Source organism: Brassica oleracea, chromosome C2 (assembly GCF_000695525.1).
Source record: "Brassica oleracea var. oleracea cultivar TO1000 chromosome C2, BOL, whole genome shotgun sequence".
NCBI lineage: Eukaryota > Viridiplantae > Streptophyta > Magnoliopsida > Brassicales > Brassicaceae > Brassica > Brassica oleracea.
Window position 1 is genome coordinate 44,617,150 of NC_027749.1, and position 11,712 is coordinate 44,628,861.

Sequence of the window (11,712 nt, forward strand, 5' to 3'; positions counted from 1 at the left end):
TCCATAACATTGGAATGCGTAATCAGAAGGATATATGACTGCTTAATCGAGGGGGAGCTTACGTAGTTGTACTCTTTTTACCTTGCTATGGTTTTTCCCATTGGGTTTTCCTAAAAAGGTTTTTAACGAGGCAACAAAGACGTTAAGCGAGAGCGGATAGTGACACCGGCCCCCAAGGGGGAGTGTTATGAAAGTCATATAGAGACAGCGCCGAATATGTTGAAAATATAAAGGATGTGGGGTCCGCTGCACTATTTGCACAGTAAATTTCTTTTCTATATATACGATCGATTTCGATCATTTGTAAGATCATCATTCACTCTTCTCTTCTCTCTATAATAAACTCTTTCTATCAGTGTTAAAAATTCTACGGATATAAAATTTGCCCTTATTTAAATTCCCGCGATACAATAAAATTATGGTTCCTTTTATAACAAACATGACTTTTTTTGTAACCATGGAGATTCAAAAAGCTTTCTTAGTGCAAATATTAATCCTACGAAACTTTGTATATAGGTACACAACTAATCCACTAAGTAGCACGGCTGCGTGGCCAAATTTCAAGCCATCGCTATGACTTTTTGTTTTTTGTTTTTTTTTGTAACAATGTTAAATCTTTATTACCATTTTCAAGTTTTAGATAGAACTACAAGGGATACAAGGAACAGAAGATGCAAGAAATTAAGCTAAACAACAACTCAATCTAAGCAAAACAAGGCTAACTACAACTACAAGCAAAGCAACAACAAGACCATATACTACACCAAAGTCATCACAAACTCTTCCCACAAAATTGGAACCACAGTTAAAACGAGAACTGAACCCGGTAGATTTGGCAGTACCCGCTGATCAGTTCTTAATGATTAGCTCCTCAAGAACAGCTCGAGAGAGACCTCCTTGTCGGCAGCAACCATAGACAGTGGGCAACGCTGAGCAAGCTCACCCGCGTAGACAGAGACGAGCTTTACTTGGAAAGAAAGAGCACCCGAGATCACCACACGCCATGGACCTTCACCAAGAGACAGAGAAAGCCAGCACCACTTCAGAGAAGTGGACATGAGACAGCTCTAGATCATACCCCTGAAAGCTAACTGGCTCAGCACGAGCGCCACCGAGACAGAGAGTTACGGTTGACAAGACCATCAACAAACCGCCTCTCTCGCACCCACCACGGAGAACCCGCAGCAGAACCTCCTAGCTTGGGACCACAGCATCTCTGGGGCCCGTCCGAGAGCTTGACTGACCGGCCTTAAAACACAAGCCGTCGGGATCTAAGAAAAACAAGCGGAAGAACACCGAACCTCCACCGTCAGACAAGACCCAACACCGGTGCAAGCCAAGCGAGCTAGCTCACCCACCACGAGAAGGAGGAGCAAGGCAGCGAGAAATGGGAACAAACCACTTCGAACGGTCAGATCTGACACCAAATCCAGACCGCCGCTGCCGTACTCAACCAAAGAAACCTCTCACCAACACCGCCTCCATGCTTCACTGAAACTCCGAGCAAAAACCGCCAGATCTGAAACCGCGGTGGCGAAGAAGCTTAGAGCTGCGAGAAAAGAAGCACAAAGGAAAAGAATTGAAGAGAAGCCGGAATGTATTCACTTCTCGCCCTAAAGTTGTCGTCGCGTGTGAAAATGTATTCACTTTTTGTTTTTGTTTTGAAAGCTATGGCTTTTTTATATCAATCTGAAAATTTCATATGGTTTTAAAGCAACATCTATTCAGAAATTGAATAGGGCAACTTTTTATATTATGGACTAACAATTTTGAAACATGTTCAACTTGGCTCTTAGACGTCTTCAATAATTTTAAATGAACAATTTTTATTACCAAAAGCAAATTTTATTATTATTCCACATATTATCCAAACTTTTACTCAATATTTCAGGAAGTGTATTTTTTTTATAATCGTGGGGATTTCAAAAGTTTTCTAGGCTCAAAGACTAATATCACGAAGCCTTGCATCCGGTATGTAACTAGTCCATCTAAATGGTACGGCTAGGTGGCCAAGGCAAACTAAACAGATAAAACTATCTTTTTGGTTTTTCAAAAATTTGATTAATGATTTTTTGGTCTGATATTTTTAAAAATTTAACATAGAAGTTAATTTCTTGTTCTTAAAACAAAATAAAATTTATTAAAAGAATATATCACAGAATTTCATAAATGGTAGCAATAGTAAGCATATTATTCTTATTAATCCTTATTTGTTTATAGTAATTATCATTTTTTGTTTTTTAATATTAATACATAAATATAATAAAAACAATTTAAAAAAAATTGGAAACCCACCGTAAGTGAAGTAGAAACCATGAAAACTTTTATTTTGGTTTTTATGTTGAAAAACAGTTATTTGCAAAAACTAGTTTCCCTACATTTTACGGAATCTATTTTTTTTCAAAATCATAATTGGATGTAAAATGTTTTTTGGAGAAACTAAAACCAAAAACCAATCCAGATTGAAACAAATTGTTATTTCCTGAATCATTTTGTAACAAAATGAAAATTTAGACATTGATTGTTTGTAATTTTTGGATTAGTTTTTGGTTTTTGTTTTTTTTAAATCCATTTTTCAACCAATCAAGATTTTCAAAAAATGGATTTCCTAAAATGTAGGGAAACTATTTTTTTCAAATAACTGTTTTCTTAACACAGCAACCCAAAAAACAATTCATAGGTTTTTCACAATTTACTATGGGTTTTCAGTTTTTTTTTTCTTTTTTTTGCCATATTTATCCATTAATATTGAAAAAATAATAAAATGCTAATCACTATATAAATAAGATTTTGTAAGATTCGAATCTGTGTTTTATTGTGACAGTGCTTTTACTATTCTTAGGTTTTTCACTATTTACTATGGGTTTTCAGTTTTTTTTTATTTCTTTTCTATATTTACCCATTAATATAGGAAAAATAAATACAAATGCTAATCACTATATACTTTGTATAAAAGAACATTTTTTTAAAAAAAACTTTTCAATAAAATAAAAAGAATTATTAAAACTAGTTTTATGTAAAGTTAAGTCAAGTTCTTAAAAATAATAAACAGCTTCTAAAATTAAATAAGTTACTAATGAAAACTGTAGAGAAAAAAGAAAAATATACAGAAAATTCAAAATTAAAAAATAAGCAAAAACAAAAATCAAAAACCAAAAACAAATATCTAAAATCACCATTCATGTTTTTGAAAAAAAAACTAAATGCTACTACAAAATCTAAAACCAAACACTAAAAACTAAAATCCAAAAACCAGAAACTAAAAGCCAAAAACTGAAAATGAAAATCTAAAATCTAAGTAAACAATCATCACCTTATACTTTTGACTCCATTAATTTTGTCTCAGTATGCTTTTATTTTTGTAAATACTAAATTAACTCTCTAATTTATAATTTAATACAAAATTAACTTTCTAATCTAATTTATAAACTACATTGGTTAATTAAGAATCAATATTTAAATAGGTATATGGTTATCTACTTAGTTTATTAATCAAATAATTCAAAATATTTATTCTTTTTCTCACGATTAACATTGTGTTCTTCACTAAAAGAAAAATCTTCCTCTCAGCCTTGGCGATTCCGGTGATCGGTTACGGCTTCATTTTTCCTTATCAACAATGAGCCTCCATTCATTATTCACACTTCGTCTCCAAGCATCACATGTTATATAGCTATGAAACATTTGATTTGATGAAAAAGAGATATGGAAGAAGAAGAAGAAGAAAGAAATAAGATAGTTGAATAAAGAAAGGTTGAATTCAACATGATTCAATGTAACTAAACGTCAAGAATAAGATATGTTTGAATAAAATTACTTATGATTGCTTTCTATATTTTCTTATATTTAAAAACATAGAATATCTATACTATTATTTGTGAATTTTATGGTAATTTCACTTATTTTCATGTTCTCAATAATGTTAGTTAGTATATAGTTTTGCTTATTTTCATATTTTTAATTAACTCATTATTTTGATTAATCTATAAAATAATTGAGATTGAAATTTGTGTTATTGAGTTACATAAGTTTAATATTTACTTGTTCGTACATGTTTTCCCTTTCTTCATGTGACAGCTCATTAATTAACTGAAGAGATGGAAAAATATAACAATTAAATTCTTGTGTTTATTTATGTAGATATATATTAATAATTAATAATAATATTATATTTAAAGATGATCAATATGTTTCTCTGAACAATCCAAAGCGCAAAACATAGTTTTCCAAAATCGGTGTTACTTCCGTTATACTAAAGAGTAGAGAGACCATCTTATATTCAGTTATAGTTCTATATATACGAGTAATTAGTTCAAAATTATATTATTTGTATACTTATATTTGATTAAGTTTAAACCTTAAATAGAGATATATCTAAAGTAGACATATTATAATTTACCTTGGAAATTTTATTTTTTATAAAAAGTATATTTATTTTATTTAGGAATCAAGGAGTGTATTTTCTGTATTGGCGTAAATGTCACATGTTACGAAATGTTGGATTGTTTTTCCAAAAGAATAAGAGAAACGAAATTGAAAATCTTGATATCTGATGAATAAATAAACAAAAAGAAAAAATAATGAATATAGTGAGTGTATAAAGATTTTTTTCAAAAAAAATATCTTCCGTTTGTTTTTCTATTTTTCAAGTGCAATAAAAATCATATATATATATATATATATATATATATATATTGATAAACAACTTTGTCATATATAAATAATTTGATTTTCAGTTTAATTTAGAAAAAATAAATAATAATTTATTATGTTTATTTTTTAATTAATATTTATGTATTAATAAATATTCTTAAGATAATGATGCCCACATGTGCGGACAAAACACTAAGTGTGAAAGGATAGAATACATATTCTAAAAAGATAGAAAATAGACAAAATCTAAGAATGCATATTTTTAAAATGATAGAATATGGTGAAAAGAATATAGTTTAAATTCTACCACCGGGTGTGTATTTAACATAATCATTTTTTCATTCAAAACAAGAATATAGAGAAAATATTAGAATTTAAATTCTACCATAGTTAGAACATAGCATAAAATTGAGAACTCATTTTTTATCTACAATATATAATATAGTAAATAACGTTTTTTAGATTTTTCTGCAATAAAATAAAAAAACCTACAATCAGGGTCGGATCCACGTAAACATATATGGGTTCACCTCACACCTGTAATATGAAATTTTAAAGTTTTGTAAGCCCAAGTTATTAGTGTACTTTAGCAAAATTGTTAAGATGCATAATCTGACCCCTAGCCCGGATTTAAGTGTCACCCTATTTGCTATATTTCTTTTAAATTTCTTCCTTTTTACCGAAATTTGAAACAATTTTTTAACAAAGTCGAAATATGCTATCTTTCATCACACCCTTAATTAAATATACTTTGACCCCCGAAAATTATTTTCTGGGTTTGCCACTGCCTACAATATGTATTGTATTTTATAAAAAAACAAAGACATTTGGTTAGAAATCATGCAGATGTATTCTATATTTGGATAGATCATAGAGAAGACTTTACAATACGAAATATAACTTATATAAAACATATAAGATAACTTAGAATGTCTATTGGCCGGTTCGCCTAACTTTCACTCTCCTTTGTGCTCTCCCTTCTCTCTAGCCATCGCCTTCACCGATCTTAGTCTAACCGACCGGCGGAGTGGGCTACTATAGCCACCGTCGGTCGGATTCTTCCTCTTTTCTCTTGTATCGTATATGTGTGTTGTTCTTTAGGTTGTGGATAAGAATCATGTGGTGAGATGTCTAAATCTAGTCTCCAAACAAACAAACACAAAAGGAAATTGTCTCGGCTTAAAATATGTTGTGGTTCATCCCTTTCCGGTTTGTTTCCTTACCCTAAGGTCTCGATTGGGTATTGGGTCACGACTATGTGTGGGTCAAGATCCTTGGTTCTCGTTACTGGGTCTTCCTCTCGTATTTAGTTGTTTGATTGTCCTTGCTGCTCGTGTGAGTTATGTCGTGGTTGGAGGGTGTGCTGTCCCTTGTCTCCGATTGCTTCAGAATAGTTCCTGGTTTGTTTCTCTGTCGGTCTTGATGTTGCGTTATCCGGCTCAGATTCAAGGACAGACAGGGGCCTCGCCCCTTTTGCATCTTGCCAAAGGAGTTTGATTGTTAAATTGTGTTCTTCATATCCTTGGGTTGCTGGTCTGTGTTCTTCTTCATGGCTCGTTGGTGTGGTCTCCCTAGCACTATAATGAGTTGTGACGGCCCCTAATAAAGTTTGGCTTATGATGTGTGCTTATCCACTCCCTCCTCCTTCAATGATTCTTATCACTTGGATAAGTTATTGTTTGATCTAGATGTACTCTCTGCTGGATCCTTAATCCGTGTTTGTAATGTCGTTTGTCTTTGGCTCCTGACAATCTTGTAATGCTGCTGGCTTTTGTCTTCGGAGGAGGTTTGTCTCATGCCGACTTAGTGTTTTATGATTTGTATTCCACCATGTATAACTCCCTGGTTCTTAATCAATGAATCGTTTAATGTAAAAAAAAATTAAAATGTCTATTTTATCCTTGTTAAAAAGATATAATATACATTCTAACAAATTTTGATCAACATATCCAAATTGTTTTTGGATTTCAATTTTTTATATCAAAATCTAAAATATTATCATGATGGTATTATCATTTTGATATACGTTTATATATAATTTTAATTATTTTTATTATTAGAAGAACATTTATGTTCAAAACTAATTAATTAATCAAAGGTATGAAGCGACAAAATTATTTTTATTATGGCTTATTTTGCAAGTTTCCCTTTTTATTCTCATTGGGTTCAAGGTTTCTTACCTTTTAATTCATCAACTATTTCTCATTGCTATCTTTCAGAGGATGTACTGTAGACGACTTTGTGTGTATTCTTACTCCGACAGTCTCTTCGCATCTCACTGCAACGTTAGGAGAGCCATGCATCTTCAGAGACAGTTTTTAACTGCTCTCAAAATCCATTAGTTGGGTTCCTCAACGTTTATTTTAACTTATGTGTGTTTTTTCGAACATGAACTTTAGGATTACAAGTGAAGATTTTTTATGAGTTTTTTTTATCCTTAGCCAAATCTATATTTCGTTATGTTAGTTTATCAGCTTACCGTCGACTATTTCTCCGGTTGTAATCAACTTAACTTATCAGGCATCTAATTTTAATATAAACATTTGTTGTTGTTAAAAAGTATGTAAATATCGGAGGTGATTGGTTGGGCTTTATCTCCTCAGTTTAGCTTTATTTACTTTTAAATCACTAAACTTTATCAATCATGTTGTAGCTTTATTTTTAATAGTTAAAACCTAAATGAAGTTTCTATAAACTTTTACCAATCATGCTTTAGCTTGATTTTTAAAGTTACAGCAAAAAAACTAAAGCAAAATTTTTTTTAGTGTATTTTAGGTAAAAAACGTAAAGCTTTCTTTTATAGGCTTTAGAATATGTGAAATAAAAAAAACTATCTATAATATCAAATAAATTAGATAATCATAATTAAAAACATCTATAAATATTTAATTCAATTTTGGCTGTTGTAAAAATTATTGAAATATTTTAAATAAAATATATATTATTTACATATCACATTTTAAATAACAATAAACTTTGAGAATTTATAAAAAATATTAATATAAATTATTTCATTGATAAAAAATAATTATTTTATATATACATCACAGATTTCACATATTTTATTTTAAAATATCTACAGCCTATAATTTACAGCTATAAAAAATTTAATTACAACAAAAGTTTCTTCAACAAAATTTAGAGTAACAACTTTACAGGTACAACCAATTTACCTACAGCTAAACTTTTACGGCTAAACTTTTAGAACCACAGTTGAACCAATCATCACCATTATTTTAATAACGACTTAAAAATGGAGAAAACATAAAATGGATTATGTTCTGTTTTACACCGAATATATATGAATTTCAACTATATTAAAACCGTTTTAGTAACAGGGGAAATAATAAGCCATATCTTGCGTTATAAGATTCACGTAGGCCTGGGCATTTTAACCTGGACCCAAAAACCCGAACCAGAACCGACCCAAAAATCCGGATTCGGACCGAAAATTTACAAGTACCTTTTGGGTCTAAAATTGTTTTATCCGAATAGACCCGGAACCGATCCGAATAGACTCGGACCCGAAAAGAACCGATCCGAATAGACTCGACCCGGTAAGAACCGATTTGTACCCGACTTAAAAACATGTATATCTAAAACTATGATATTTTTGTGTTCTATTTTATACATATTATTTTATGATTTAGTTGAAATATTTTTACTCGCCACCGCTTAAAGTGTGGAATGTTTTTATTAATTGGCTTTATTTTCTTTTTTAACCTCTTCAGTGTTGTTGCTCATCATCCTCGTCCATCTGCCTCTTCATACTCTGCAAAACCCATCGCCAATAATTTTAAACTCTTGAATGTTATTGAGTTACCGGAGGTGACGGCGAAATGAACCGTCACCGTTGATATCGCCTCCAACCAAAGCGAAGTCAGTAGCATCCAGAAACTCACGGTATGCTCCTTCTTTTCCTTCTCGTTTCCAAAGTTTCAGTCTTTACATATGTTTTCATTATAGTGGTTATCTCTCTGTATTTGGGCAATATCACGGTATGAACAAAAAGCCCACTAAACTGTAAACAATTATGAAACGCAGCAGCCCACATCAAAAGTTAATGAAACGATGAGTTTAAGGCAAAGATGACATGTGTCGCACTCACAATCAACGACTTTATGACGTGGCGTCATGTGAGAGAAGCAAACATTTTTTTATATATATAGATTCCTATAGATAAAGTAAATTTTCTTAATATAATTAGTAACTTGAGATAATATAGTTTGTAATTAAAATATTTAGTTATCTTATAAATTTTAGCATTTAAAGGTTAAAGCTCATGTTTCATGTGTTTTAGACTTTCAGTTAATGACAAACATAAATGAGAATTTCTAATTCGAGCAAGTCTAAATCGCAAGTGCATTGTATCCATAAGAGTGGAATTTTACTGAGAAGGATGGGCGACATCCGACATTATCTGCAGTTATGCACCAGTGTGCTTGATTTGCTTAGGCCACCTGACCACCCATCAGTTAATATTTTGTGTGTTACCAATGAGCTCGATTCTCTGCACCCGCCTATCAAACTGTTTGGACTTTGTTTGATCTGGTTTAAACACCTGCAGAGAAGACCTATATTAACCCAATTAACACACGTTTCACCTTGCATGATTTGTCAGAAATAAATTACCTAAGGTAAAGGACATATCCACTAACTAATTTTATGGATCCTGATCTGGATTTATTACTAGAGCATGTCTACTAGGCCCAGAGTCTCATTAGGCCAATTTCTTCATAAGGCCCATTATCTGTGGAAAATAAAGAAACTTAAATTAGGATGAAGTCAAAGAAATACTAATAAACGCTTTGTTAAATATCAATTCACTAATCCATTTTGTCAATAATATAAACAGTGTATAATAGACCATATCTAACAATACTAAAAGGCTAATATATTCAATGGAGAGGCATGCCATGTCCTCAAAATAAATCAACAAATCAGGGATAAGTGTTTTAACACGTCATTACTACTTCCGTCTAATGGTCTTCCTTTGGGCTGTCTATACATTTTAAAATATCCCAGTTCAAGCTCATTTTCGTATAAACCTAATTTCTTCTGAAGCGTAGAACTGATCTTTTATCGAGTCTTCCCCTTCATCTTCACCGGTTGTCTGTAGCTCCGTTTCCTCTTGGTCCTCGATCAATTAATGAAGCTATTTAATCTTTTCTTTATTGTTTCGTTTTACCTCCCACTGTTTCTTCTTATAGCTAATATACTCAATGGAGAGGCATGTCACGTCCTCAAAATAAATCAACCAATCAGGGATAAGTGTTTTAACACGTCATTACTACTTCCTTCTAATGGTCTTCCTTTGGGCTGTCTATACATTTTAAAATATCCCAGTTCAAGCTCATTTTCGTATAAACCTAATTTCTTCTGAAGCGTAGAACTGATCTTTTATCGAGTCTTCCCCTTCATCTTCACCGGTTGTCTGTAGCTCCGTTTCCTCTTGGTCCTCGATCAATTAATGAAGCTATTTAATCTTTTCTTTATTGTTTCGTTTTACCTCCCTCTGTTTCTTCTTATAGCTAATATACTCAATGGAGAGGCATGCTTCAAAATAAATCAACCCCTCATGGATAAGTGTTTTAACACGTCATTACTACTTCCTTCTAATGGTCTTCCTTTGGGCTGTCTATACATTTTAAAATATCCCAGTTCAAGCTCATTTTCGTATAAACCTTAATTTCTTCTGAAGCGTAGAACTGATCTTTTATCGACTCTTCCCCTTCATCTTCACCGGTTGTCTGTAGCTCTGTTTCCTCTTGGTCCTCGATTAATTAATGAAGCTATTTAATCTTTTCTTTATTGTTTCGTTTTACCTCTCTCTGTTTCTTCTTATATATAAATTGCTGCCATATCTTCGTCTCTTCTCCTCCACTCCACAAAGCCATCAATCAAAACTCAGCGCATCCATGGCTAACAACAATGGGAAAATCATTTGCTCCAGCTAATGGTAAATCGCAAAAATCCCTCACATTTTTAATCCCAAATTTAAGCATTTTAAGTATGCTGAGATGACATCGTCGTGGCTGATCTGGTTCATTGTTACTTTGTTGTTTCTGCTTCGTTTATGCCATGCGGTTTTTGGCGCAATTTGAAACGCGCTCCTACAAAGATATCATGTTTTCGTAATATCCGTGTTTCATCAATCGTTAGTTTGATTTTAACTCTATGTGATTACTCCTACAGTCTTTCCAGATATATTGATTCAGATGATAACCAGAGAAGAGCTAAACGTCTATTGTGATAAAGGTGATTTGCTTGGTCATTTTATCAATATACATTTTAGAATACATATATAATTTCATCTCCCCAGCACCAATAAAGCCATACTTTGTTCTTGGGCAGCGCATGTCAAGTTCTTATTTGTCTAAAACGAACTTATCCACTTAATTTTGAAGCAAAATTATTATGAAAATTTGAGGGTTCAAGTTAAAGTAAGAAGCATGGGACGACACTGCTTTGTGGATATCAATAGCCTCAACTTTCTATTCATGTACCAAGTATTTACAAGGTAAACTATTTTAACATCTCAAATTCGAATCAATTTTTACATTGAGTATAACAATTATTTAAGCATTGGGAGTCAGCTCTTGGAAGAGTCACAGATGTTCATGTTCCATTCAGTTGAAGTTTTTGAAGCTCACTGCAACATGAGTGGTGATTTATACGGTAACTCCAACATTCCATTAGTTAAGTAAGATTTTCCACAGTCATTTTCTTTTGCCAGCCTATTTAGAGGTCACTCATATTAGTTTATTTTCAAATTTGAAGATGTGGTAGGCCATATGAAGCTGATCGATGGGCAATAACACCAAGAAGGCAGAGTTGACAGCACAGCCCGAACGAGCAAAAGACCGTGCATCCTCCTACTGGAAACCATCTTCCCATGCCCCGTGATTGATTTACCCAATTTATAAACATGAAATGCAAACGATCGCTCCTGAATGTTTACCTCTGCGATACCATTGTGGCAGATTTCCGCCGCAAGTTCAACGCTAGCCTATCTACCCCTGTCATCGTCTTGATCACAACAGTAACACAAAATGAGTT